This window comes from Seriola aureovittata, chromosome 15, assembly GCF_021018895.1.
Source record: "Seriola aureovittata isolate HTS-2021-v1 ecotype China chromosome 15, ASM2101889v1, whole genome shotgun sequence".
Classification (NCBI taxonomy): domain Eukaryota; kingdom Metazoa; phylum Chordata; class Actinopteri; order Carangiformes; family Carangidae; genus Seriola; species Seriola aureovittata.
Window position 1 is genome coordinate 22,015,933 of NC_079378.1, and position 26,668 is coordinate 22,042,600.

Consider the following 26,668-nt stretch of genomic DNA (forward strand, 5'->3'; position numbering starts at 1 on the left):
CTCCTGGAAAGCTGCCGACCCTGACTGACTCATCAGCCAGGACACAGGAGGAGAACCTTGAGACGAACCGAGTGCCTCAGATCTACCTGGGTGTGGGGTTAGGCCTCGCTAGACTGGTGCACTGTGTTCTCATGCCTCTGCTTTACAAATCTCCTGTAGGTATCATGTAGGCAATCACGCATGACACAGCCTGAAGGTACAGACACGTGGGCCCAGCACTGGCCCATAAGCCCATGCAATCCATGTCTGTATTTGAACAGACTTTATTGGACGGGACAGGAAAGCCTTGTCAGATATGTTAGGAAAAAACAGATTCTGCACGTACACAAAACACAGGCCAAAACAAAGCTAACCACTAGCGCAGAGACAAATTAAAGATGCATTTCAGCAATATTGTGGCTGACAAGTTGGCAAGGTAAGAACCGAAAGCCACAACGCTAAGTTTCAGAGAATATGTCCTCACTTATGTGCAACCAAGCCAATAATCAAAAACCTCAACCACATCATTTCATATTTGCCTTTTTTTCTTAGTGAGTGACAGGAAGAACAATCAAATAAAGTTCCTCTCAGCAAACCCACACGTGTAATTATGCGCTAAGTAGGAACAAATCAACACGTGCAGTCATACAGTAATATTGACACTACTTTCTAAAATGAAAGTAAATAGAAATGAATAGACTATGAAAGGAGCAGTTGTCTTTTCCATCGTCAGTTCCAATTAGTAATTTAGGGAACAAGCGTCCTTTCATGAATAAGAAAGATTATTAGAAACAAAAACTCATAATATGAAACAAACACAGCTTTGGTTTCTATGGTGGCTGGAGAGTGACATTTCCATTATAACAGCTCTTTGATTCTAATTTGGTCATACCTCATTTGAATTCTTTTGTTTCGGGTTTGTGGTTCTGTTGTGTGGTGCTGATGGTGAACATGAAAATTGGTAAAAAAAATTACTTTAAGAGATTAGGATTATGATAAGAACAAAAACCTGAACATGGTGGTAATGGCAGCAGCTCAGATCCCTGACATTAATGCGCCAAACGCTGAGCCCTAAACTCAAAAACAAACAAATCCTTGGGGGTCTGCGATGGTGGGGGATCTGGGATCTTCAGTCTGGGTTTAGATGTTTTAATTTGATGAAGAAAAATCAGACGCTGATAAACCGATACGTTTCTGCTATTAAATATCAATTTTCTGCAGATCACAGTGAATTCTCATTCCACCATGAAAACCTTTGAAATCCATTGTAACCAACAGAAATTCATGCAAACCACAGCCACTACACCTAATGACAGGCAAAACTAAAAACTCTATACAGACACCTTTCAAGGCTGGAGAGTGTTTTGATAATCAGATTGAGCTTCAATTGAAAGTAGCAAACTGATGGATAATATTTAAAGTGAGTGATTTGAAAGACAAGTATAAGTAAGAAAATATAAAGGAGACCCAAGAAAGCTGCATAAAGAATAAGTTTATATTTGCAGAAGTGGTGGTTCGGAAGGTCTGGTTCTGTTATCGTCGTTAGTCTTTTCTGTTCAAATAAATAGTAGCAATTTTCAATAGCTGGAATCAAATCAATAACAGTTGGTTTTGAACACTCGCAGACAGTCACTAGATCTAATAAATACACAACTCATGAAACAGAGGTGAAGATAATCTGTCACTCTACACAAAGCTGTGTATAGCGCCGATGTGTACCCGACGGGCTCAGAGGGGTTCGGCAGCTCGTCAGCAGGATAATTTGCCATCTGTACAGGGATACATTGTTTAGCTGTGCTGCTCCTGCTGTTTAACATCGCCACTAATTGCAATGACATTGGGATCTCAGGGTCTCTTCAAATACTGCTGTACGCCAGGAAGAACTTTAAAATGTTACCTAGATTAGCTCAAAGTCAAATTCGTATGAGGTGCCTGCTGTTGTAACACAGATGCATGTGAACATGTGTAGCTGCATATACAGTATAATTACAGCATGCTAATAGGCCTTTTAAGGACAAGTGTTTTAGCCTCTTATCCTTTATTTAGGTTATTTGTACATGAAGAGTGATTAAAAAAAACAATAATTTCCGATTTAGTCTGAACGTTTTACACAGAAGATGTAATTGCCATTTATTACTGTCTCACCTACACTGAAAGGTAGCCATGATGACAGGCGGAGGAAGCGACGTGATGAATCAACCGGCGGGTGCGATCATTTGAAAATTCCCCTGGCAGATGTGGTTGTGTGCACGTCTTTGATTAACTTCATTAATATACATGCCTCGCTCTGATACACAGGCAGTGGCATATGGTAAAAACCAGGAACAGGAAAGAAGTGATTTGCTGTTTGCTCTGGAAAACAAACAAGCCAACAGGTCCTAGCAGATGGCACTGTGCGCGTTGCTGGTGGGAGGCAATGTGCTGCATCGGCGCTGCCGCCAAGCAGGAGCTCTCCTGTGGATGAAGAGAAGACTGACTATCGCCCTCGGCCTGCCGCACAATAAACAAATAAAGCATCCTTCTGCTTTCTTGTGTGTTGAGCTTTTTTATCCTGCCTTGATCTTACCTCCTGATTTCAAAGCACAAAAAATAGCTTGTTTTTGGCAAGTTAAAGTGCTCTAGGCTCGATGCTCTTCGGAAAGCAGCTTAAAGAAGAAATGTGTTTAATAATGGCTTGTTTGTGTGCAGCTCTCATTTCCCTCTCGCTCCCTTCCTCTTCCCTTAGCATGCCTGCAAGCGCACTCTCCACTTTGTTCCCATTTAAATAGTAAAGTTGGCAGCTCATTTACATTGATAATAAATGTTGGTTATACACCAGCAACAAATCACAGTTTAAACTATAATATACCTTTGTGTCAGACAGGGGACTGAAAAAAACTCCAAATATACATGAACTTCAAATAAAAACTAAATATAATAATAAAAATGGAATGCAGTTTGCCATCAGCTTACACCCGGTCCAGGAACAGAAATCTACTCCAAGTGAACACCTTTACATCATGTTAAAGCTTCGTCAACATCAGTGCCTTCATTTATGAATGCCACTCCGTGATTAGTGACCACAGCATCACAAATAGTGTCCTCCAATCCAACAAAACACTAAATAACATGTTTCCTTGTGGGAGAATGGTTTATCGGAGATCCACAGCTTTACAGTCTCTGCCAAGATGCACAGAGGGTGTTTCAGTGGCTCAATAATCTATACAGTCATCGCATTTACTGTGGCAGTTTTCTGTGGGGCTCATTAAAACATTTACAGACCATCATCAGTTCATGTCAGTGAATCCTTAGAGCCAAACCATGATTCATAAAAATATCACATATTGTACAGTCGTTGCACAGTCTCATTAACCCTACTACGGAACAGCACATTAAATTTCTATGATAAGATTCAAAGCTTGGAGCACGAGTTAATTTGCATATATATTTTGATTGAACTATATTTCACCTTTGTTATCCCAAGCAGAGACTGGGCCAGGTATGTGAAAGGATCAGAGGGAAAAGGGGGAAGAGAAAAATAAAGTGCTTAGTTGGCCGGTTGTTCAAGAGTGACTATTATCATTAGTCCCTGGTCTGCAGAGCCTGAGGCCCAGTCCTCTAATGCTGTCCCCTGCTCGCCAGCCTGCATATAGCTTGCCCCAAGCCAACACGCCCCTATAGAGCGCAGGCTGCGAATACTCCTGCGCTTAAATTATTCAAAGAACAGAGAGGATGGTCAAATGCACAGAGCGTGGTCTTAACATGAGTGGGTCATTACTCTGCGGTTTGAAGGTGTTCCTACACATCCAGGAGACAAAGTGGCCAATAAGGCAGAAGATGACTGGTAGTGATGTAGGGATCTGTGGGTACAGATGATACCAAACCCCAATTATTTCATTAACAAAGACATGCCTGTTTATGTGATGTTTAAACATGGTTGAAAAATGATGGATGTGTTTAATGAAAGAACGTTTAAACTTTGAAGTCAATTAGAATGCAAATACAGTAAAACATGTGCGGGGCACATGTTGAATGCCAGTTGGCACAATATACAGAGGAATCTATGGACAGTCACAGCTTTGTTAAATGTGTTACCTAGAAACAAAACAATGACAATGAGGTGAAACTGCTGCCGTCCAGATTTAATATGAGGGTATTTACATCCATACTGAATAAACAGTTGAGATATTGCAGCGCTATCATGTCCAAAAATCTGACAGTGATATGATGCAAAATATCATTTTCACAGTTTTTCCTGTGTATTTTGGCATTTGCTGTCATAATGATGATGGGACTGTTATTTGACATATAAAATTATTTTTTGTTTTACTAGTGCTGCAGAAATTTGGACACAGTTTGGACCCTGGAGCTCTGCTGGCTCGTGTTTCTTTGAAAGTGTACATATCAAATTGCTGAATGTCAAACCATCTTTACAGCTGACAAATACTACTAGACATTCAGCACAGTGCACAGCAACTATCATCAAATACGTACAAATCTCCTTCAGATGATTATATTATCTTTTGCATCATGTTAAGTCTCCAACTGTGTTGCGTTCATCACTACACTTTGTCATTGCACCTTTCATGTCACTGAAGATTTATCTAATCTAAGGAGCAAAACCACAGTCACAACACTGCTGAGTGTCTTGGCGAATGCATCTCTGTTTAGATGGGTTATTTACGCATATCTGTATGATAGATTTATTAAAGGTCCCATGTGGTGCAAAGTGTGCTTTTTTGATTATAAAGCAGGTCTAGGTTGCTGTATAAATACCGTGAAAGTATCAAAACACTCAGTCCAGAGAGAAAAGCAGACAACAGCCTGTATTCAGAAACTGTGCCTGTAAACAAACCGTCAGGACTTCTGTTCCTTTGTGATGTCACAAGTGTCCAGTCACAGTACTAACGCCAACCCCAACCCAGAACCACCGCCCAAACATTTTTTTGTTGTTGTTTTAACAACACAAAACCAAGCCGTCGTTGTGTCGCTGAGCTAGCACGCTACAAGACTCAGAGAGCAACACAAAACACCCTGTTCTTGCTAGAGCTCCACAGACAGGCGTGAGAGAGTTGATGTTAAACTATAGTGAAGGGGTCTTTGGTATTTTAAACCACAAATATATCTTCTTATGGCTGTTGGTCAGGGTGGTGGAGGATGTTGAAGACTGTGATGGAAAGAGACAGTAGGAGAAATGATCTGCAGTTGTGTTTATAGCACGATGCAATACAGTTCTTAAATACGGTATATTCCAAACGAATAAAGAAATATTCTTAATACTATTGAAAGTTTACAGACAGTTGACAAATCAAAAGAAAAACCAACATAAAGTGTCTTAGTAGTATGTTGGTCTTCAGTGCTCCTTGGCATTGCTTCTCCAAGTCTCTGAACTGTACTGGAGGATGAACACTATTCTCCCTAAAGATATTTCCTCATCTGGTGTTTAGATGATGATAATGGAGAGCGTTGTCTCACACCAAAATCTCACATGGGTGCGAAAGCTTCAGCATATAATTCACAACCATTCAGTGACCCCTTGTGTCCTATGGATGGGGACATTATCATCCTGTTTCTCCACTCATTTTCCAGGTGTTTCTTTCAATTTGTCACCAGTCCGTAGAGTAAAAGTTGATAAATGCAAAGTAGATACTCCCTCATACAATAAATGTTTGGTGATGTTTGGTCTTTAGGGCTAAACTATCATGTAAGACAGATGAAAGCGGGACCAACCACGGAACTCCACATCTTTTGCCTCCACACGACTTCAATTTTGGGCTCAAGCATGCATGAAATAAGGTTCTTTTGAAGGTAATTTTCTTGAGAACTGGTAAACTGAAGTGATTTCTAACTCTGTTTGAGTCGTGCTGATGAATACACTGCATGTTTATAGTTGTGTCTGTGCTTTGTGGCAGAAGAGGCGATTAGCTAATTCATTGAACCAATGTTTTCTACAGTACTGACCACATATAAAACAGATGGGACTGATTGGGATAATGGGAAGATGATAAGTGAATACAATGTTATGCCATGCGGACTGAGCAGATACAATCCATGTATAAATCACACGGAAATGCACTATATTAATCAGCTGTGACAAAGGGTAGCAAGTTGTTTTGTCTGTGACCGATAACACAGTTAATCAATTACAACCGGACAATTTTCTCATCATCTGAATCATGGCCTGTTCATGCAATTTAATGGTTTGGTAATCTCCTCCATATACAGCATGTTGCCTGTGAACAATGCACATGTTTTATTTTCTATTCTTATTTTTTATGTAATGAGGCCGTTTCCTTCCCTGAACTCCATTTCAAGTACAAATACATGAAAGAATGATCTCATCGTGAGCCTCAGTCAGCGGGACGAATGTGGTTTTCTGCAGTATCTCATATTTTTTGCTATAAACTGCCTTCTTTTCATGGGCTGTAAGTGTTTTTTTGTTTTATGTATGGCGGGGTGGAATTCATGCATAAGAAAAAGCTTTCAGAGGCTTTTATGTTTCCTGCATGTTCGATTTCCAAGGCTGCGATTAAGATGCAGTTGCTCTTGTCTAGAGCCTTGATAGTGGTAATTTCATCACTTGCACTTAAGGCTGACTATCATCACCTTGCACTACATATCAATTAACATACACCATTTGCTAATGTTAATGATTGAGAAAGTTGCAGGCTCTGATTAAAATATTTCCCCTTGATTAGTGAACGGTAAACAACTTAGTGCGGGCCATTGCTGATGAACGTTTCGCTGCAATCAGTCGCTGACGGAGGAGGAGTGAGAGAAATAGAGAAAAAACAGAAGGAGGGAGGAAAAAAAGAGCAGGAGCCACAAAACTGAAGGTTTGGAGTCCATAATTAGGCAGCAGTTTTTCCTTTCTAACCATTTTCCCAAAAGAAAAGAAGCCTGACTACTTAATTGGAGGAATCAAATTTAGTCAAGCGCCCCGTCGGCTCAAACCTACATCATTAAAGTTGCCAGCTAACAAACATCAAACACGAGGCAGCATTAATGAAGCAGATGTATTAATTTCCCATTTATGAGCAGCTAAGCAACTCACTGCCGCTCCCCGTTCTCCCCCCTCGTCGCTCCCTTTCTCCCTCTCTTTCTCTGACAGCACTATTAATGATCTTTAATGCCCTACAGGCAGTAATAGGCCCCACTGGGAGAGCTGAAACACTGCGATTTGTATTGAGGATTTAGACATAACGGGGGAAAAGGGAAAAGAGTGAGATCTTGGGGACAGCTCTGAGGCGCTTGATCAGGCCCAGGCCTCACAGGGGCGGCTGCTGCTCCAGAATAATAAATGACAGCCTCACGATTAAATCAAACCTTCTGCTCAAAAGGGCCAGAGCGGCTGATTGTCACTAACAATCGAGCTGCTTTTTTAAACACCTCTGGGAAAAGAAATCAAAAGCAGACAGCATGGAAAAAAAAAAGCTTCAGCGGCAGTCTGGCTCTCAACACCTGACAGTTAACACACATTGGGAGAGACAGACCAGAACCAAGTCCAGGGAATGAAGACCTGTCACTGGCAAATCTCACACCATACTCATTATGCCACTACCCAGCCCTGTGCCTGTGATATGACATCATGCATCATTAGTGCTGGCAATACCCAAATGATAAGGAAATACTCTTTACAGTGGCTATTTGTTTAGGATTTTGCGGAACAATATCACATCCTTCTTTGGACTCTCCCCTCCTCGAGTATTACATTCAACAGCAGTGTCAACAAATGGAATGATAATGAAAGTCGCTCTCCACTCGATATAACTCCAATGTTAAAATATTGACAGCAACTCCGCAACATTCTCACATGACACTGAAAGACAGAAACAATAAAAGCTACAGATACCAGACACAAGCCTACATGTGCACATCTAATTATCTGGAGCCGAGGATAACCCAGATAGTTAAGCCTGCACCGACATTAACCTACAAATTAGATATGCTATGCTTTCCAGACCTGCAGCTTTCTGAGGCTCACCCTTAAAGCCGTTTGTTTGTTTCTTCATTAAGCTCATTTACAGCTCTCTGGAGGCTGATCTGAACGCCGTCTTGTTGCAAGGATTTGTTTTTGAGGGAGACAAAATGCTGATGCTGAATTTAGCCTACATACTCAGCCGTGCCGACCGTACAGAGTCCTGTAAATAAACCACAGACCAATCTCACACCAAACTGTGTTTATATTAGAGGGTTCTGAGGTACATGATGTACGTCCAAGTCAGTGTTTGATGCAGAAGCTTGTATGAGGTTGAGGTGAAGGACAGGTGTCTAAGATGTCGCACAAATTGTTTTTTTTTGCTGTTGTCAATTAGGGCTGGGCAATTAATCTAATTTTATTTTCAATTACGATTTTGGCTTACAACAATTATGAAAACAAGATAATTGAGATAAAACAATTATTTCGGCGCATTCTACAAGAAATTTGATCCCCCCTACAAAAACCATCCCCCCAGCCACTTCCGGGTTACGTTTCGACGTGCGTTGGAAACGTACGCAGGAGTGCGCCATCTTCAGCAGTTTGCCGGTTCAGAGACTTTCTTTATATAGTCTGGAGAGACCACGCCCTGTTTGGCTGCTATCCCACGCGCAGATGTCTTTACCTTATATTGTGTAAAAGTGCTTTTTGTTTTGAAATCAGTTTTTTTTATTTCATGTTTTTTCTTTTTTGTCAGTGCTTGATATTAGCTTTAGTATCAACAAGCTGCTACCAGGGTTAATGTGATGTAGTTGATCTTATTTATTTTGAGCTAATTTGTTTTTATTAATTTTTATGATATATTTAATTATATATATTTAGATATTATATATTATCTATTATTTTATACACATCTCATTTTGTTAATTAATTTTTTTATTTGTCCATTGCTAAAGAGAAAAAGTTTTTTTAAAAAGTTCAATAAATGTGTGGTATTTCCAAAGTCAATGAGTAATTGCATTAAATAATCGTGATCTCAATATTGATCAAAATAATATGAATAATAAAATCATGATAATAATTATTGCCATAATCGAGCAGCCCTACTGTCAATCTAAGCTCAGATACACACTGTTACACGCTGCCTGATTAACTGAAGTCACACACATTATATTATAAAACCTAGCAGGAACAATATAATGTAAAGGAGTTAATTCTTCAGACTGTAAAGTACCTGTGCCAAAACCCTGCCACACAGCAAAACACTCAGTGCCAAAACATTGACATCCACATCGGTGCTTCAGGGTCCGTCCTCCTCCTCTCACTCTCTCCTCAGACAGCAGCATCATCATTTCCTCCCTGCTTCACTGTGGCAGGCAGCAGTGGGGTTAAGCTGCCAGCGATGCAACGATAGTGAGAGGGGGACTGCAGCTGGGGGTTGCAGATAGCACATTCTGTCAAATAGCGTCAGGCTGCCTGCATAATGAAGTGAAGAGAACGACGGTGGGAGAGAAAAAAAATAGGAAAAGGGGGACGGTTTCATTTGTTATTGCTGAAACTGATACGGCTCCAGCACAGTCTGAGAAGCAGCAGGGGCCTCAGCTTATAGGCGGCAGAAGATGAAACATTATGTTGTGGCCTGATTAATTATCAGTGCAACACATACAACTTGTTTTTCTGCCTGTGGTGTGTGTATACGGGTTACATGGTCTATTTAATGAAACTTGTAGAACCACTTTACACTGGAATTGTTGCACAATCACATCAGTAACACTCACAATAAGGCTCCACCACATTCACCATTGTGATGTTGGTATATTGTTGACCAGCGGCGGACTGGTCTTGTGTATTATAACTCTTTCCAACATAGACTATTTTTTTGTGTGTGTAAATGAATCGTCTGTGTGCACTCTGTGAAACTCAGGTAGCTCTGGCCATCATCTCTTTCAGTTATCATAACAATGTATTCACCAAAGTAAATGCTCAGATCTTTGAATACCGTGACATCAATAAAAAGCAGTAACATGAACATATTATGACCATATTATGTAAGGAAGTAATTTCATTTGGTGTTAAAACAAAAAGTGCATGCACCTAATGTTGTTAATAATCACTGCACAGGAAAACTGTGTGCGTGCACATCTACTGCAAGAACAGCAGGTCAAAGTTTGACCAGATCAGTTTGAGTAATACCTTTACCAGTCACCTTCGTGTATGTGTCCAAAATCAAACAGTTGTTACAAAGTATCAATTAAAGTGAAACCTATTGGCTGTGAAAGCCACATGAGAGTCTTATTCGAGGACACGTTGGCTGATAGCACTAGACTGTGGCATTTGTCATCATTGGACTCTCCTTGATCAATGCCTTCTTTATCATGATGCATTTCTAAAGTGACTTCTCCCCCCCCCACCCCCACCCCCCCCACACACACACAAACACATGCACAAACGCCTGTACGCATGCCTACACCTCTCCCCTCAACACCCAATGATTTCATTAGTTTCATATTAGGATTAATGGGGCTCTTCTGAGGGACATAAATCAATTTGAGAACACTTTTCTTAACCTCAGCCTCAACCTGCGATGGAGCCATCAAGCAGAGGGGTGGCTGAGGGGCAAGAGGCTGGAACAGCCACATCATTGGTTTGCTTTTGCTGGGGGAGGGGGCCACAAGTAATTTTGCCTTCAGGGTTTATGATCAAAAGAGTTCCCCCTTCATGCTCTATCTATTAAACCCCAGAAAGCTCCGCTTCTCCCCATTCTCCTCTTCCACAACCACCTTCTCCTTTCATCCCCAGTGCCTTCCATCCATCCTTCCATACCGCCATGATTTACAACTAGTACTCATGCGCTTCCTGGGAATTGATTTCCAGGGAACTGTGCCTTGTGCCCATCCTTTCTGTGGGGGCCATAACGATCAGGCTGTGGATCATTAGTCCGGACCACTGTTTTCCACTGCTCTGCTGGCTGGGTGCCATACATCTCCCCGCTCCTCCCGAGTCACAGCCGCTGTTAAATTGCCAGTCCCCTTTCCTCCTCTGCCTTCTCCTCTACCCCCACCCCCCCAGCCCCAGTCACACCTCATGATCCTCATCTGTCCTCTTTTGCACCACAACATTTATTGAAAAGCAAGCTGTGCTGGAGCCAAAGCCAGTGGTGAGTGTTTATATGTGACTGAGGACTGAGAAAATCCCCCTCACATGTTTCTCCCGCTCTAACACACTGACCTTTACCTCAGCAGACAGACAGACAACACATCCCTCATGTTATTTGTGAAAGAAGCCACCAAATGACAAACAGGGATGCCATATCAACCGCAGATGGCTCCTCATGACGAAGTGCTGACTGGGGAAATATGAATAAGAGAGTGATGGAGTCAGTTTGTCATCAAGAGGGTATGAGCAGAGCAGCGGAGCTCATGGTTCAAAGGCTCTTATTACGCCCCCTGAGGAACAATATGTTCTGATTTGTTGCATGTGCCTCTTGACAATGTGCCAAAATTGAAGGCCTGATTGAGCTTCCAGGGTTATTTTGAAAGACCAAAGCCAGTATTTTTCCTTGAGCGCTCAGCAAGCTTGCATTTTTCCTCTTTTATTTCACTCTGCAATCTGAGAATTGACAAAACTGTAGAATAACACTTATCTGGTGCTCTAGTGCTAATCTCACCTGTTCAGTCTCAGGGCCACAATCATGCAGGCGATGATCTCCCACATTCAGGGTGAAAACTTCAATCGTTTGGCTAAACAACAGCGTCCTGATAAAAAGTAAATGTTGCCGTGCCTTGAAGTCATTGTTTTGTGCCGTCTTAAGAAATTACAGCTTGAGGACAGAAATCGGCTCCAGCTGCTCTCTCGTGGTTTCTATTCAACAGGATCAGCTTTCTCAAACTCACCCGTGTCTCACAGCTGCTTGATTAATTGCGTTTACATCAGGGAAATGAATCCAAAACCGGTCAAACAACTGTTTTGCTGTATTAAGAGGCCGAGCTAAAACAAACAGCAGCACAAACCAACAGCCTCAGCTGCCTCTAATGGCTCTACGCTGTGCTGTGGGATTGGCAGTGGAAGCTTCTCGATCTAGGGCCTGGGCCTGGCAGCATACACTGGCAGCAATGATTTACAACAGCATTTAAGTGAATCTAATAAGCAGAGTGAATGCTTCCCGTCGCTTTGGCATGGCCCGTGCCTGGGCCCTAATCATTCAAATATTTTGGCAAAAGGCAATGCCCCGCTCCTCTCCAAAAGAGAATAATGAGACACGGAGCTCTTAATCACAGCAGATCAGTTCAAATAAATGAAAAGAGAATCAAAAGCATTCTTTGCAGAGGCAGCCCCTCTCTCTGTCCAAATGAGCTGACAGAGGGCCAGATCTGCGAGATGGAGATTTACCCAGGAGATAGAGCAGATTTTCCATGACTCGTGAAGCAGTGTCTCACTCTGGCAGACTACAAAGTGGTTCTGGAAGAAACAAGGGACAGCTATTGTACCGTTTTCTTGAACTTGGATGTTCAAAGTAATTATATACAGTATGCACACATATACAAACACAAATATTCAGACCAGCCCAAAGAAAACGATGTCCCACGATCTTCACAGCTTTTTAATCAAGCACTCCTCCACGCTTGTTCTCCTATCACACCTCAGATGCTTTCTGGAAACCCACGCAGAGCAACACAGTAGCTCTGACACCTCATCCAAACTCAATAATTCACCATGCCTTCACTTGCCAATTCTTCTCTCTGCCAATCTGAAACCCTTCCACACACTCCGCTTGCTGAGACAGCGCTCTAACAAACGATGCTGTCAGTTAACAAGATGGAAAAACATTCTGTTAATTTTTTTTCTCCCTCCTTCCCTCCCCTCCTCGGCGAGGAGTCTTGATGTGCAGAGACGAGGGCTGGATCACAGCTTGCCTGGGGGAAGCCTGACACAAGACAGGCTGCCGCTGACATGATGAGCCTCAAGACTGCTGGCAAATTCTTGTGATGTCACTTCCCGCTCTCGACAGCTCTGACACCCTGGCGTGGGGTGCCGGGAAGACGAGGAATAGAAGGAGCTGCTGGAGGGCTGGTGGAGGTGGAGGTGGCGGTTGGGTAGGGGAAGGGGCGGGTGAGGGCTTGATGAGAAGAAACACTGGTGCGTTGACTGCGCCGCTCTTCTGTTTTCTTTAATGTTCCCACTTTTATCAGCAGTCGGAGCTGTCAGCGGTAATCACGCTTGTACTGAAGAGCAGCGGAGACGATAAGCCCAGCCTGTCAGCGCCGCATCCACTGCCGCAGACATATGCTGCTGCCGCTCTCCGTGTCTTTCTTAATGCGCGCTGGCACTCTCCCCAGAGAGAGGAGAGAAAAAAAGCACAGAAAGAGGTGGATCATCTTCACCAGGAAGATGGAAGGAAAACTATCACGTTGCCTCTTTCCCTAAACTGGGGTGTGTTGTGCGTGTCATTTATCACACTAAAGCGATCCTATAATACCGAGTAGAAGGATTTTTCACAAATATCACAGCATAGGCACTAATATGTCCCTTATGGCTGCATTACTGAAATGAATAGTGATGAAATAGCAGATAAAACATAGTACAAGGTTCCACAGATAGGCTTACTGATAATTGTAATAAATAGGAGGAAGAGACTTGCTCAAAATAAAACCATTTAACCCAGAAAAACATGAAAGCATAAAACATCAAAATGAAACTGATGCTGTGATGTTGTAGTCTAGGTTTTTCTCCCTGTGGCGGCTCCATGTGAGGAGATGGGTGTGCTATGGGTGTCTGTCACATCAATCCACGGAGATGATGACAAATGTGGCCTTGTGTCAAAGCTGGTGCAGTCTACTTCATGGCCACGAGGCATGATCATTACAGAGATGAATAGTAATTACATGTTCGGAAAACACGGGACACTACGGGTCGTATCGTATGCATGACAGGTGGCGTGCGACATATAAATAAAGGAGCGTGTGGCAGTCAAAAGTCGCCAGGCATTCGGTTACCAATTATCCTCCTCTTGTGAGCATTAAAGCGTTGTGCATTGTTTACGGTTAACAGACGCAATTGAATAATAATGCCCTGGTCCCACCTGTTCTCTGTGTAGGGGAGATAGCTGTGTGGTTGGAATAAATGAGCTGTTCTCTCCCTCTTCCTGCCTCCTCCCCTCGCTCTCCCTCTCTGACAATGGGGCTGAGAGGCCTGCCCTCGCAATGGCCATTAAAATAATGTGGCCTAACCTGAGCAGGGGTTAACCAGCTAATGTCCTCCGTACTGCTCCTCTGTGGACATGAATAATGCAGATCAGGTTCCTAAACAAGCACACAAATGAATCTATAAATCACCCGGGTCAGGGGAATCTTATTAGCCCCCCACCCTTCCAACAACCTCCTTCCCATCTCTTTGTCTGATTCGTGCCTGTCAGGTTCGTGCTGAGGGAGCTTCCTTATATAAACATGTAGTTAAATGTCCTGTTGGTTTAATAGTTTGTGGACTAACAACACAGAGAGGCTGCTATGCAAAGTGTCCATTCTCTGCATATGCAATGAGGTGCAAGACAATATCGTGTGATTTGTGTGGTCATCTATCACAATGACTAAAACTATTTCTTGGTATAATCTTAAAAGAAAGACATCATTTTCCTCAGCTTTTAAAGTATTCATTATTATTGTTGTAAACACACGCTGAGCTGATGTTTTTACCACAATGGCACTTATGGTTACTCTAATCCTCCTGGAATTGGGGCATAACAAGCAAATCATAACCAATGTGTGGAGCAACACTGTGGGGACAATGCAGATAGAAAACAAGGAATCTCAGCTAATTAAAACTAATGAGAAATAGGAAATAAACCTCAGCAGCTTCCTTCCCAGATGTTGCTAAAATAAACTGAGAGGCAGAGAGAGATAAGTTATGGAGTGAGGGATGCTCTGTCTCTGCACACAGTGAGAGTGGATCGATATGGATTTCATGTATAGTCGCAGATGAATTACCGAAACAAGCAAAACCAACAAGACACCAACGAAGCCTTACGCTTAAATCTTTCTGAGGCCTCCTCTTGTGCTCATGACTGAATAACCTGCTGAGGGATGAGCATGGGTTTTACCATTAATCCCAAGATTTAGGAGGTGACACCTCCCCCACCCAACCCCTACCAGTCAATTTCCACACTATTATCACCTCTGAGAAATGTATGCACTTTAATAACTCTTCCTACACGTCCTCTGGGTCCCAAAGATACATTGTCAATCCCTCCAGTTCAACACCACCCCCCACCCCCATCAAAAGAGAATATGAACAGGCTCCTGGGAGTTCAGTCACTGCTGGACAGGGAGGATGGGGTTTTTATGTGTGTGCGCATGTGTGCGGTGATCAAAGAAGCACAGGAGTTTAGTTCACATAGACAACTAACTCTGTTTCATTTGTCAAATCTAGTATGCGCTCCTCCACACTCCATCAAACAAAGCCACTGCTAGCTCACAGAGTCATTTCCCTCTCTCCCAATTACAAATGAGTCCATTAGTGTGTCTGCAATGAGCTCTGTGCTGTCTCCCAGTAATGGCTTGTGAGATTTCCATCATAATCATAATGGCTCCCAGAGCAGCCATGAGTGCAGATGGAAGGTCGCTCATAGGTAATGAGCTATCTCACCACCCAAAGGGCATATGTCTTTTGGTTTGTTATTTAGAACTGTATGCCTACAACTTCGTGAGCTGACACGCGCTTGTGACCGTGTGTTCGCGTGCGCTCTCGTGACGCCTTTCTGTGTACGGAGATGAGGAGGCGGATTTAGGGAAGCGAGGATAGAGACGGGCAAGATGACGCCTGGCACTGATTAACATCATGAAATTGGTGTCTTGGCTGCGACTGTAGATCCTAAATCACATAACTCAAGCCGATGCGTGACAGCTAACAACAAATGCCGTCCTCGCATTAGCTTGCGTGCTGACATTCTTTCCGTCTCCCTCCCCTGGTTGTGCAGCTTTGCCAAGCAGAAATATCATTACGGCCAGCAGTGCCAGTATGACTCACCTCCACTTGCCATTCGAAACACATCACATTCTTTTCTCTGGCCTCGGAGCGCAGCAGCCAGCACATCTGCATCTTTTGCCAATTATTCTCTGAATGCTGGTGTTGGTAACATTTTCAGAGTGTGTGTGTGTGTGTGCGTGCGCTCACTGTACTAGTGAGCCGGCTGTGTGGATAGCCATGGGGCATGTGGGACTGGGAAGGAACGGGCTGATACAGTGCTCGCTCTTCCCATGCTTAATTGACCAGAGAGCTTTGGTGCTGTTGTGATGTGGGTCGTATCAATGAGGTGACCTGACATTTTCGTGTATGATTCCGATTTCATAAAAGCCTGTGTTTGTCTGAGGCCTTGGTGTCTGCTTGTACAAATTTTTTATGTGAGCAATCAATGGGGGATAATCACTGTGGGCAACAATGGTCTCCAGAGTATTGTAGAGGAAGAACTGACCTAATTGTGTGCTGTCTGCTGGAGTCATGTATAGAGCCATATAATGATGCTTAGTGGATGTTATTGCTAGCCTGTATGGTATCCACTCTGTTCTTGTTAATGTTATTTTGTAACTGGCTTTCATACTGTGGTAGCCACGACTCAATAATAAGAGTGAAGTACAGCTACAGTCATTAGACCTAGAGATAATAGACAGAGATAATCGGCTTCACTAAAGTGGTCCTGGATGATCCACCACCTTACAACATAATATGATCAATTATTAATAGTGGTAAGAATGATCAGTGAGCAGACCTCAGGGATTGGGCCTCCCCCCACAGTCTGGCAATTCAAAGCCAGCTAACAACCCACAGTGCTGAATCAAAAAGAATGGAGTATTTATGCTTATGCAGCTTTTTTTTTTTTTTTTTAGCCATTAGGGTGTTATAATGATACAGAAATATACATAAGGGTCAGTCACAGTTGTATACTGAAGTTCACTCGCCTTCTCCCAGAAGGTATGCCATCTCCCTCGGCTTTAATTTGAAATCATTCAGAGACAAAATGGTAGCTGTTTGATTTATCCCTTATTACATTGCTTCTTAAGAATCGGCAAGGCAGCCTCATGAATTCATTCATCTCCATAAGCTTCCTCAGCGCCACTTAGTCCTTGTGTAATCTGGGTGAGACCCCTTATCACTTCATTTGCACAAGCAGGAGACTATCAATTCCTGTCTTGTATCTGGGCCAGGTGAATTAGAGCAGAGGTGTTTGGATGTGTCCAGACTGAGCCGCAGTGACAAGAAACTGATTGCACATAGAAACACCATGCAGGTGTCCCATTTCACACCGTATATTTACAATATTACCAAGCATTAGTTAAATATATCTGCTGCTTTATTGCTTACACTCTTTGCAGGATAGATCACAATCGACAGGCAATTTTCCACCACGAGTCATTGATGCATTGCTACTGTGAAGAGAAAGACACTTAAAAGCATTTAGCTGGTGCCTAGCTCCACACAGCAGCCTCATAAAAGGCAGACAATGGCTGGGCTTAATAAGAAACGGAATGGATCCCATGAGTGCAGAGGACCCATCAAGCTGGGGAATTTCATTTAATTTCCCCAGGGCCATCTATGTCTTGTACACATAATTAGAGCCCAACATGCAATGATCCTTGTGTTTTGTCAATAATTCCCCAAGGAGCAATCAGGACAAGGGTTGGACATGCCTCTGTGACCTGGTCTACTTGCAACAAGCTCAGCCACCTAATTACACTGCCTCTAACAAGCAGTGTGTTGGTGGTGGCGGTTTGTGAGGGAAGCATGTGAGGGGGAAGGGGACCGGCCTGAGCCCGAGAACCGACGGTGTGCAGCTCCTCCTCAGAGCCCCCGATGTCATTAGGATTGTTTGTGGCTGCTGCCATGCATGCTGGGACGGTGTTGTCATTCTGACAGGCCTGCTCTGCGTTGCCCTCATTGAGGATCCTCTTCTGTAGTTACTCACTGCTTCTGGTGGCTTACGCAGCAGGAGATGAGGGATACGGTCTTTTAAAGCAGTCATTTGCTTGTGAGACTTCCTGCAGTGTATTATGATCAATCACATGTCCATGATTACAAATATTGCTGCGCCAAATGATCCTCACCAGACTAATCAAGCTGATTAGAAAAGTCGATCTTCAGTCAGTGAGTCGGGTTTCACATTATTTTCACTGATGTTGTGTTGGAAGTAACTCCCACACAGATAACATGTCAGCCGATGTTCACAGAACTTTCCAGGAGGAGATTGTCACAACATTATCTCTACCATAGACTGCATTACAAACCCTGTTAATTTGGCATAATTCACACTCTTTGTGTTGAGTGCACCAGGTTCGCTTTTGTCATCTGACAAAGAGCAGATAGAGAAATCCTGCCTTGGCTGCAGGGATAAAGCCATTTTCTGTGGGTAGCTGAGGTTGCTGTGGAGAGTGGAAAGACAGAGAGCCAGGAGCCAGTCAATTCTGAAGCAAGATGCCTGCAGAAATCATTGGCTTGACAAAAGGGCAATGAGGGGGCAGAGGGTTTGTGTGAGAGTCACTGGCCCAGTTGCTGGGGGGGCTTATGCGCAGGTGAGCCAGGCCTTGACTGACATCCGCCGAGCGCAGCGAGAAAGTTTAACCTTGGCGTTTCAGAGAACTCACTCTCAGCAGGGAGAAAGGGCAGATAGAGAGACAGTGAGGGATGAAGAGCGAGTGTGTGAGAAAAAAGGGAGACAGACACTGTGAAGGGCTTCCTGCATAACAACAACCAATTTTTTTTTCCATAAGCAGCCTGTTTCCAGAGACACTGGTTTGAACCCAAGGTCTTACTCAATGCATTATTAAAGACCGGTAACTGGCAACACTGCCTCATAAATAGAGATGAGGACAGACACCTGAGGAGCCGGGGCGCTGCTCACTCTTGATCGGCCACAAATCCACCGGCCTAACATGACCCAGATGGTTCTACGTACACAGCTCTCCGTTACTGCCTTTGCTCCTGACAAATGGCAGCACATGGAGGTATGTTCATTGTTGCTCGGATCAATGATGTTAAAAATTTAGTCTGCCTCAACACGTTTGGCTGCATGGATGTTATTTTTTGGCTTGGATCACCAATTGTAGCAGGGCTGTTGAAAAAAAAAAACATTAGTGACATTATTAGAAATATATAGAGATATAAATGACGTGCTGAACAGATGGCTATGAAAATAGTTCAGTAACCATGAATAATATGCCGGGCCTTCTATATCTGTTGATAAAGGAGACTTGCTGCAAGAAGACTGATTGTTATATAACGTGCGCACAACTTAAACAGTGGAAAATATCTGACTTACTTTGACATGTACTGGACTTAATATTTATTTAGCTGTGTTTTTATTCCATTCCAAAGCCTCTCTGTATGTGGCCAACCTCATAAAGTCTTTGAAAAATGTAGACAATTTGCCTGAGACATTTTTCTTTTTCAGGTCAGGAAAGATGGAAATGGCTTTTTCTTTCCAGAGGAGTGAACATCTCAGTCAAACAACATATTTATGATTTTTGTTGCTGATTGAATTATTTTCTTTTCCCTGTGTTCTCAGCTTGCACTGGGAATTGAATCCTTGCCTTTGAAACATGATTCACTGCTGACTGTTTCTCCCCCCCCATTCGATTTCAAGGACTTGGCAACCTTGTCCTATTCAAACGTGTGCATTATTACTTTTTATTGTTGCCCATATATGAACGGAGAGGTTGAGCACTCTAGAGGCAAATGTAATACGTTAGGGCTTGTATAATATCGAGTCTCAAGGTACAAGTCAAATATTCTACAATTATATGTTTTTTCACCAAAACTGCCGTGTCCAAAGCTATTACAAAGCTACCAAAGCTTATAGCATCAGCAGGAAAGCTAAAAAAAGGCAATGCCTTTTGCGGATGCAGAGAAAGTTTCAGATTGCCTTCCACTTGTCACTTTTGAATACAGGTGCGTTTGAGGGTCTGTACCTTTACAAAAAAAATAATCGTACCACTGCTGTGTCAGTGTAACCTGCAGGGGTCCAACCAAGACTTTCATAATTTGTCTTCTTCTGACCATTTAACAAATATCTAACAGTTAAGCAGCAGAGTTAGAGCTTACATTTTCCTGAAGCGCCTGGGAAAGTTTTCATATAAATCCAGACACGTCTGATAAAATCAGAGCAACAACATTTTTACACCGTTTCAGACTTAAACAGTTTCTGCATACACACTAAACGACAACTGTGAGCAATTGTCTAAATGGTGAGTTTAGTGTTTTATGGAAAACACTATAACTAGACTTAAATGGATAAAATCATTATCCTTCATTCCGTAGTTTCATCATATGCATCTGTGCAAGGCTTTCCTCAGACAATTGACAGACGTCTGCATACAAAAAGTTGAAAGCTTTGCTGACGGTGAAAATGTTCTATCTTGATAACATGAGCTCCTGGCGTCTTGACATGTTGGCAGACAGTTGTGAAACTCACTACTACAGAGTTAGTGAATAATAAATTAATAAAAATGTAATGTTAAGGGCTCCTACATTCACTTTGGTCTTGTTTGGTGATTTAAAATTGGCACTCCAGTAAACCTTGGAGCCTAGTCATAATTTTCTTATTCATTTCTAAAACCTAAAACTGACTCAGTACAAACGCTGATTTGATCATTCTTTTCTCTGAATGAGACATGTTAATGCTGAGGACCACAGGCCCAGAAAGCTAGGAAGCTTTCAGGATGGGATTTAAAAAAATCAAGGGCTATTCACCAATTTAAAAAAAAAAAAAAAAAGCGAGCAGAGATGTACTGTGACAGAATGAGGGTTTACCTGCTGGGACAGTGAGAGGGTGAAAGTTGCAGGAGAATAGCAGAGCCTCAGAGGATGGCCAGCACGCTGACACCACTATGTTCACCACCACAGCTCGTCAAGTGTCCACTAATGTGAGCTATGCTGCGTAAACAACACAGGCATGTACAGCTGTGTGCTTGTAGATCTGAACATTTAGAGTGATGGTATATAAGTAAATGATCTAACTAATATCTAAACAAATGTCACACAAGCCTCTCAAAATAAGCCTGAGAGGTCTAATACAAATCCCATCCAAGGTGTAACATATCGACACAAAGTGTAAATTGGGGGAAAATCTATTGGCATGGGAATATCACAGATAGGCAGTATAAATAACCTGTAAAGTGCATCGACAGCCTGACATTTTCACCTTGTCACCATCTTATTTCAGAGGAAAAACGAATGAGAACATTTGTGTCAATTAGGCTGCTGCCATTTAATTACCAGTGTGACAGTTGAGGGGTGAAATGTCTCTACTCTGACCTTCTCTCCTGTGGCCTTATGCTCTGCAGTGTCATTACTGTACTGCTGGGCAGAGGGGCGGGATGGGCTGCACTACAGGGGAGGCTGGGAGATTCGAAGGAGAGGGGGAGGTTACCGGGGGAGGACAGGAGGGTGTGTGTGTGTATGTTTGTGTATGTGTGGGCCTGTCTGGGGAGTGTTGCTGCCTGCTGACCTGGTCATCCATCAGACAGCCCCCAACCAACACACACACCTACATCCCCTCCTCTCCCCACCTCCCCCACCCGGACCCATCAGTGCGGCTCTCTGCCAGGCCTGAAATCTCCACATTAATTTCTCATCTGTGGCGCCCTAATGAGCTCCGCCTGCTCATCCACCTCTGAGACCCTACTGATTATCAGACAGGGGGCGACCATTTGTCAGTGGCAAGAGGTGGCACTGACACTGCTGACCTTGCTGCCAAGGAGAGAAGAATCAAAATGGGAGAGAAAAGAGAAGAGTCGGAAAGAATAAAAGAGGAAAAGAAAGCAATCAACAGCTGCGGAGTAGCATACTGTTGGCCGGAGAGCCGTGGGCTTGTGTGCACGCGCCTCAGAGGGAGCAGGGATTTGCCGTTTATTGGATGGAGGGGAGCGGTGTAGGTCTGCGACACCCGCTAACCTTAGCCAGGGCTGCTGGGACTCCGGGGGTATCCATCACTGTGGCAGCCCCAAGACCCAGACCGGGAGAAAAGCCACAGAAGTTGCCAGGAGAGGGAAAAAAGCTAGTAAAAATTTAATGCACTCCGCAGAGCGGTCATGTCATACTTGGTTATGGAAAATAATCCCAGATGCCTGCAGTGCTAAAATGGAGCTGTAATGTGCTTGCCTCCTAACCCGGCCTGACAGCCATGATGTACGACTACCATTACCGGAAAATATCACTTCAACTAACCCGTGATCCGGCTCCGCTAAGGGTCATATTATCCATGAGGAACAAATTACACTCCCCCAAAGTAAATACAAATTTCCTACACTGACTGGGTACAAAGCACAGAAGGGGGAGGGAGCAGGCGGGAACGTTACCTATGACAACGCTCAGCAGAGTGACAAGGATGATAAAGTACATGACAAATCACTGGCTGACAGGGTACTCTAGTGCAATCAGCCTCAGCCTCGGCCTAGCGAGCACCCACTCAAGCCTGTAAACACTACTCTCTTCCTTTGGAGGGGGCAAAACACATAATCTTTTAACGCTGACAAGTTGCTCTCTCCTTTTTATTACTCATCCTTCCCACTGCAGTGGAAAGACGGAGGGGTGGGGGGTGGGGTATAAAATGGTTTTATGTACAGTGCTGCCGAGTGATTGAGAAACACGACTCTTCTGCTGTAATTGCCTGAGGGCAAACACAGCAAAACAATAAAGGAACAGAAACAGCAAATATATTACCAGTTCAGATCTTTATTTTATGTCAAGGACAAACAGGTTCTCTCGGCTGCTCTAAAGCATCCACTTAGATCCCTTACCTCCAATAAGAGCAAAGCACAGCAAATTACAGCACTCTGTTGCATGGCCATTAATGAGACCCAGAGCATTTTTTAAAATGGCATTTACAGCTTGTGGCTGTTGATAAAGCAAGTAAATAACACTTAGGAAAGGTGTGGTCTCTATAAAAAAATCCCAGAGGCGATGGAAAGAGAAATAAAAAAGCTGCAGAGTGATAAAATTTCGCAGATTACGCCACAAAAGGCCTAAGTAACACGATTGGTGAACAGTTAAGCTGGAGAAAGCACTTGAGCACTAGCTGATATTCATGCGAAAACATTTGACTGGCAGTTTCAAGGTGCCACTTACTAGCAAAAATCACTTAAGCATTAGCAAGCCCAGACATAGTAAGTGCCTGAGCGCTCTTGACAATATTACAAAGACTGTGAAGTAAAGGTGAAGAAATTTGCTGCTGTTAGATTCTAATCAGAAAAGATTCATGTTGAGTGAGTTTTGGTGTATCTATTTAAGAAAAGAAAGTGTAAAATAAAAGAGCCAGGAAGCATTTACATTCATATTTATATTATGTCTTCTAATTTCCCCAAAGGATTTAGAGAGCTTTTCCAGAGCTCTGGAATATACATGCTAACAGGATGTTTCACCACCTCTCTAAAAGCTCTCGGATGGTGGACAACCTGTTGGCGTTAACTACACCATGAAACGAGGTCATGTTTTTGGAGCTTTGTTGGATGCACATGAAGGACACCTGAGGCTAGGGAGCTCTTTTCAGTGAGCTTTCCTGCCAGTAAAGAGGAGCATCGTAACTGGGAACAAGCAGCTCCACATGAACAGGCCAGTCCTATCAAGACCTAATAAAAAAGACCACCTGATCCTGCTTGAGTGGACTGTGGAGAGGATGAGCGCAAGAGCACTTTTTTCCTGACTGAATTTTGGGAGCATAAAATGGGCAAAACAACATGATAGCGACAGACAAACGCAAAAGCTCGAGAGGTTTCTGGCTCCTCAGCCTCCTTTTCTACTTCCCAATGTCAGTTTACGGACCATATGATCCCTTGAGCTGGCACTCAAGTGGCCCACTGTATAGTACAGGCAGAAAAGAAGGCAAACCATCCTATTTTATAGTTGCAACATGATATGAATGAAATGAGCTATAAATAGTGACATTGCTGGAATTTCTTTGGGTTTGTGTGTAGATCAACAGCATTAATCAATAAATATTTAACTCACAGAAAAGTATTTCAGTCATATTTATCACACATAACATAAAACTTGTAACTATTCACCTTGTCCTTCTCATTATCTGAGCTCTGACTAGATTGCAGGCAGAGGGCAAGGAAAACTGTAATGGGGACCTTAGCAAAGATGCTAAAGATAACAGGTATAGTGCTAATAATACCAGCGTTGTGTGACAAGTGACTGCCAATGAGCCTGCCTCCTACCTGTCTCCCAGCATGCCATTAACATGTCATGTTGGAGATGGCCCATCCTACAGGTCACTTTGTAATGAGCAAATGCTCTGACAGTTTGCAACACATGCTGACACACACACACACACACACACACACACACACACACACACGAGCAGGAGCGTGTGCACACATACTCTGAGATGCGAATAGCTGTCTCTTATCAGAGCCTGGCAGCTCCCGCCGACACGGCAGAGGCCTTCTACACCAGGCAGAACATGATTTCTCCTGGGAACACTTTTTCCATTTCCTGCTTTTGAAGGGAAACTAAATAAGTCACGTTTGTCCTCATCTGAATACATTTGACCCATTAAAACGACTCTGCTCTCCCGCGTCCTTCTCTGCCGCGGTGTTGTAAAGTAGACCGCGTCGCCCACAGAATGCAAATGACAACAGCGGCAGTGGGCGTAGCGTGCCCGGCGCCTGGCAGGAGCAGATAGTGGCAGAGGTGATCTGGGATGAGGAGGGGGTAAAAGTGTTGAGTGGGAGCTTCAATTAGTCCCTCACATCAAGGAAGAACACATAAGTCAGCCCGTCATAGGGGTCCCCTATTTACTAATTCACTCCTCTGTTACTTTAACACACAATTAATCAATGACAGGAAGGTGCAGTCGGTGCTGTTCATCAGGAGCGTAACGTGAGCCAGGGTGAATTAATACAGTCACTGGGGGGATTACAGCTCACCATGCTCTCTCTCTCTTCCTGAAACAAAAAGGAATTGCCACCGAGACAGGAGCAATTTAAATCGACAACACTGAGTAATGACTCAATTTGCTGCACAGTCTAAACACCACAAGCAAATGGCATTACTAAATCATTAGAGTGGATCTAGATCTCTAGTTAGAAGCCATTGGATAATATAGCTGCTCTTTGAATCTGTGAGTTACGCTCAAACTGTGAATACCTGGATATTATAAATGGAGCTGCACCAAATACGTTAAAGATGGCCTCTAAGAAACCTGCAGATACTTACAAGCATTTGGATTCTGTATAGTTTGAGAATTTGACCTTTACAACAGAAAAAAATGTTTGCCAGCCTTTTAGAGTGGCCCAAAGAAATTGGGCTGAATTTGGCTCAATTTACTGACATCTTTAAGAGACAGCTAACTAGACTAGGTATAAACCTGCCATATGGCTGGACCATGTACGGGTCAGCACAGCAATAAAAGAAAAGGGGATTCTGTCCACTGAAAGGGTAGAGGGCTTTTAATTTGAAATTATTACTATTGAAACAGCTATGAACACACAGTTAATGCTGTAACTTTAAGGGGGCAAACAGGAGGAGGATTAGAAATAAAGGCCTGTCTCTAATACAAGTCTGTCTCAAATAAAGACCTGTTACCTTCTGTAGTTAATAAAGGCCCCAGTCAGGAAATACTGTAGTTGAAATCTGTTGTGGATCTGCTGTAAATGCCCCCCGGTGATGTAATAGAAACCATTCACACCAAGTAATTTTTTAAATAGCAAAGGCCAATGGGACTGCCATGAACACTGGCATTCATAGGGCTGGCGTCATTGTTTCGGTCCAGCCAAAAACTATGGTGCTATACAAGAATTAGATTCTCTGAACCATCTCCAGAGAGAGTTAGGAACTCAGCCAACTGATATGTCGAATATGCATGGATGAGTAAACACAGACTTGGCACTTTCTAGCAGATTGTTACAAGAATGATGTCCATCACAGCTCTCTTCAGCTTATTAACCTTCCTAATCCTTTTGCACTGATTCTAGTACTTGCATTTGTTTGTACTGCCTATGACCAAGTATCTCTAATACTCATTTTCTGATGAGCACGATGAGCATTTTACAGTCCCAGGATGAAAAGACTCAGTGATATTGGTGATCTTGAGCACCATCATCAGCTTATATACAGTATATATATATATAAAAGTACACTCACACATACTTCTTCCACATAGACTCTGCTCCAGACAGGAGGAAATCTCATGAATTCTGTGAATCCACAGTCGTTTCAGTATTGGCACCTTCAGGCTAAACTCAGCTAGCCTTAAAAAAAAATACATAAGCTTTGTTCTGTCTATTTCCAGTGAGCTCCTTCTTCACTTTTTAAATGTGTAGTACTTGCTCATTGGGCCTCGTTTGTGTGTTTCACTGTAAACTTCTTTTTGTTTTTTGTATCAAATTTGTTTTTGCAACTGTAACAAAGTGAGAAAAATGAAACCATGAACCTCTCAGCAAATATAAGACGGTATCATACCACTGGTCAGCGCTGGAGGCGCTGATAGAGATGATATTTTTATCAAAACAGTGTGTTGCAAAAACAGATAGACATCTATGGATAGCACAAGATATACAAACACAAGCCCTGTACTTTGTACTGTAGACGTGATAGTCAGTGTTCAGCTTTAAGCAACAGAAAGCCTGCACCCTCAGCCCTGGCTGTCACAGCACTCGTCTCATTTTAATGTCATCTAAATCCTAAAAAGCCAGAACAGTTCGATTTAGATTTTGCACATCATTAAGTCATTTGTAATTAATGCGCAGCTAATTAAGGCTTTCTCATAGTTATTAACAGGATGTTTAATTCTAATTACATTAAATTCTC

General features: G+C 43.0%; 1 protein-coding gene across 9 annotated transcripts in view; it reads right to left on the reverse strand.

The window, feature by feature from the left end:
• auts2a (activator of transcription and developmental regulator AUTS2 a) overlaps window positions 1-26,668 on the reverse strand; it is a 310,731-nt gene that overhangs the window by 74,126 nt on the left and 209,937 nt on the right. The window lies entirely within an intron of this gene.